Below are 3,846 nucleotides of genomic sequence, written 5' to 3' on the forward strand. Positions count from 1 at the left end.
ATAGCGAGACGCTAAGGGTCTGGACACCCTAGCAGGAGGTAACTCTGTCCGTATGTACCGACAGTGTACATCTTGGTGCATAGAAAAAATATATATATTTAGAAAAGTCAAAACAAATTGTAATTTGGGACGGAGGTAGTACCAAAAGAAAGTAAATGCAATGGAGAATAAGATACAACGCATGACTGGTCTGATGAAGCACCGGCTTGCTTTCATGTCAAAAAAGTTTCCAGAAGAAGATTTCATAAATGAAATGGAATGAGCCCTACAGGATGATGAATTAAGCATCTAATGAACCATCTCGCTCTTTCAAATATCAGTTTTATTTTACTATGTGATAATTTGTTGCTGCTACATGCTATTACATGCTGCCTGCTAGTGTTTGTGACTTGGTGTGTTAGGCAACAGCTTGCTGCTCTTAACGTGTTTGCTCCCTCATTTTCTGTCATATAACATGTACATGACTAAACTAGCTTCAAGCCATGCAACACTAGTTATCTTTAGCAAGACAAATTCCTACTGTGTTCATATCTAAACAAATACAAGATCAATGACTATACATCTAGTTTCTGAACAAGGGAGTTGATAGCACCCCCTTCCTCTCTGAATTGTGATGTAATGATTCTAGAATTAATCTGTTACAACTGATTTGTCATGCACCAGAAAGTAGGCGTATCAGTTCAGCACATCCAAGCAATTTGAAACATTGGTCTGCTTAATTTATTGTAGGATGATCTTATGGAAACAGAATGTGGTACCCGAAAAAGTCCTGAACACTCAAGTGGTAATGGCTACTCTCCATCAATTGATGTACAGGTAATAGAGTGTCTACTTTATTTCTAACATACTTGGCTACCATAATAATTTACTAAGTTCTTGCTAATGTTATATAACATGGTTGAGGGCACTTTGCAGCAAGCACCTGTCCAGATAAATAATGGAGCCACTAAGGACCACGCATCTTTATCAAATGAGCAGACAATTGCGAAGGTATGCTTGTGTAGATCATAGTGATTGGGAATAGCATAAACAAGTAGACAGGCACCTACACTTAACTATATACCTGCTCTGTTTTCCTCTAACTTTTCCATGCAAATGGCACAAAATAATCTGAGATCATCCTGAAAGTAAATGAAAATAGTGTTCTTTGCGTGTTATGCTGTGCTGCACACCACAAGGACTGTCCAGCATGTTGGATGCTGTGTTGTGCTGTTGGTTGGCTGTTATCACTAGTATAGAAATGCTCATTAGTCCAGGTTGGGAAACCCACTTCCGATTTCTCAACCGGGACAGCCAATCGGGACTAAAGCTGATGCCTTTAGTCCCGGTTGTAGAAACCGGGGCTAAAAAGTCTGCAACGCCAGAAAAGAAAAATTGGCAAGCACAACCAACCTCTACAGTTTGTAGGAATCAAACTCAAGACCTTCTGCCTCGCATATAATTTTCTTACCACCCCACCTACACAGCACATGTGACTCTAAATGGGATGGTTTCCTTTTAAATTGATCCGTGAAGAACCCTTTAGTCCTTTAGTCCTGGTTGGTAAATCCCAACAGGGACTAAAAGGTGACTCTTTAGTCCCGGTTGGTGTTACCAATTGGAACTAACTTTTAGTCCTGATTGGTGTCACCATCCAGGACTTCCGGTTGGTGGCTCCAACCGGGACTAAAGGTCCCCCCGCCCCCCTAACCGTTGGACCCGGGACTAATGCTTTCGTTAGTTCCGTGTCCAACCTCGGTTGGGACTAAAGGGGTGGATGAAAGGCCTGTTTTGTACTAGTGTATGCTGCTGTTTCCATGGCCCTGCAGCTGTGCTGCTAGCTAGTTGGCTGCTATATGGGCTAAGGCAGCTGTTGGACTAATTCTTTTTGCTAACTCTGAGGTAAACTAATCTATGCTACGCCTGTAGGAGGGTGATGCAGCCACTAACTTGCAATGTGATACTCTACTGACCAACATGGTACGACTAAGTTGTCATTGCAATTTTGTTTCACATACATATTATGCATGAACTTCCTAGATCAATGTGATGTTTAAACTATTAAAATTATATATATTGTAGAGATCTCGAATAGTTAAAGCCCCTAGTTCGAACCGGTCAGAATCAGTATGCATCTGTTTGCCTTGTTTCATTAAAATAAAATTAGTTAAAAGGTTCTATATCACATCTTCATGTTTTGCAAAATGTTCGAGCCAAATGGAAGTCTATCTTATTTCGCTAAGAAACAAAGGGAGAGCGGTGGCAAAAGGGAAGTTAGTGACTAATGATAGCAAACGAGTTATTGGAGGAAGCGTGCTTGGAACAGAATTTGTTGGGGTTTATGTTGATGGAATTGAAAATATTGCTGATGGAAATAAGGGAGATGAGCAGTTACTTTAACCAATCTTTGGTATTCGTTGGCTATGTTATTCCTTGGCCCCATTCACATGTAAATTTCCTATTTTGTTCACTTTTTTACAGATTTCTAATATCTTTCACATGTAGTGCTACTCATCATACCCCCCCCCCCCCCCAATTGCAGGCAAGAAAAAGCTACGAGTTCAAATCATACCTGAACCAACTTGGAAAGAAGTTCAAGCCGTGAGTGGAAAGGAGAAATAAGGGGCACAAAAAGATATATTTTAGTTGTTAGAGAAAAATCCTAGAAATATTTGTATGATACTGCTACTTTCTATGTTTCTGTAAGAACAAATTCGTCTTGTTCAATATACTTTAATTAATGGATCAGTTGGTAATAGAATTACTCAGTTTGTTGTTTTGTGAAGGCAGAGAATTGATTGCAAATGCAATACCATGGATTATTTAGTTCTCCATTATTGTCTTGATAGATTACAAACAAGGGAATATCTGAATTATAGATGTAAATAAAAGAATCTTAATATATTAATACACACAAAATATAAATGTACACATGAAATCGTCTCTACTTTTCTTAATATACAACATGGTGTTACTATACAACGTGTCTATATCCATAGACGCGTAATAAAATGTGCCTACGATATTGTTTCTATATTTGTTTAGACGTAGTTAGGTGTTACGATGAAGTGTATCACTTGCCACGTCAGCTGCCACATCACTTGACACGTTAGCTGCCACGTCACTTGACGCGTCACCTACCACGTCACCTGACACGTCAGCTGCCACGCTGTCCATCATGTAAAACACGTCAACATTATTAGACCTGTTTTATAAGCATAGCTAAGAGATTGTCTCAATATTTCTTAGCACTCCGTGAAGTGTTACTATACTACATAACTACATCACTACACACGCTTTATGCGTGTGCCTACAAAATTGTATCATTGTGTGTACACATGCATCTAACGTGTCTATAAAATGTATTTTTTCTCTTAGATACACTTCAAGAATTTGTCTCTACAAAGCCTAACACAGTCCATACAAAGACGCTCCTAACACATTTTATGAAGTTGTGTCTACATTGCTGTAGACATGTGAAAAAGCGTGCCTAGGTCTAACTGTAGATTACCTAGAGAGGGGGGCGGGGGGGGGGGGGGGCGGGGGGCTATTCTAGTTGTGGGTGCTCAAGACAACATCATCTACGGATGGACCTTCAACGACAACTTGTCTATATTTTCAAGACCCTACTATATTTTCAAGACCCTACTACTATTGTCGGTCAAAACCCACCAACGAGCAGCGACAGGCAACACGAGGAGCCGGGAGGCTCCCGCAACTGCTAGCGGACCCCGGCCCTCGGTTAAAGGCCCAGGATCCAGCACACGACCTGGCGTTTGGGTCGCTAGGCGTGCCACCTGACCTTGTACCTGATCAGGAAGGTGTAGAAGTGATTTATGTTAGTTTCCTGCATGCACAGACACGTGT

At 40.7% G+C, this 3,846-nt stretch overlaps 1 long non-coding RNA gene across 1 annotated transcript; it reads left to right on the plus strand.

Annotated features, from left to right (window-relative positions):
- Positions 1-729: 729 nt before the first annotated feature.
- LOC112902026 lies at positions 730-2,715 on the plus strand. Its single transcript, XR_003230459.1, has 3 exons — positions 730-816; positions 916-990; positions 2,522-2,715. It is a non-coding gene; the product is annotated as an uncharacterized LOC112902026 (long non-coding RNA).
- The last annotated feature ends 1,131 nt before the right edge of the window (positions 2,716-3,846 follow it).

This window comes from Panicum hallii, chromosome 8 (genome assembly GCF_002211085.1).
Source record: "Panicum hallii strain FIL2 chromosome 8, PHallii_v3.1, whole genome shotgun sequence".
Taxonomy (NCBI): domain Eukaryota; kingdom Viridiplantae; phylum Streptophyta; class Magnoliopsida; order Poales; family Poaceae; genus Panicum; species Panicum hallii.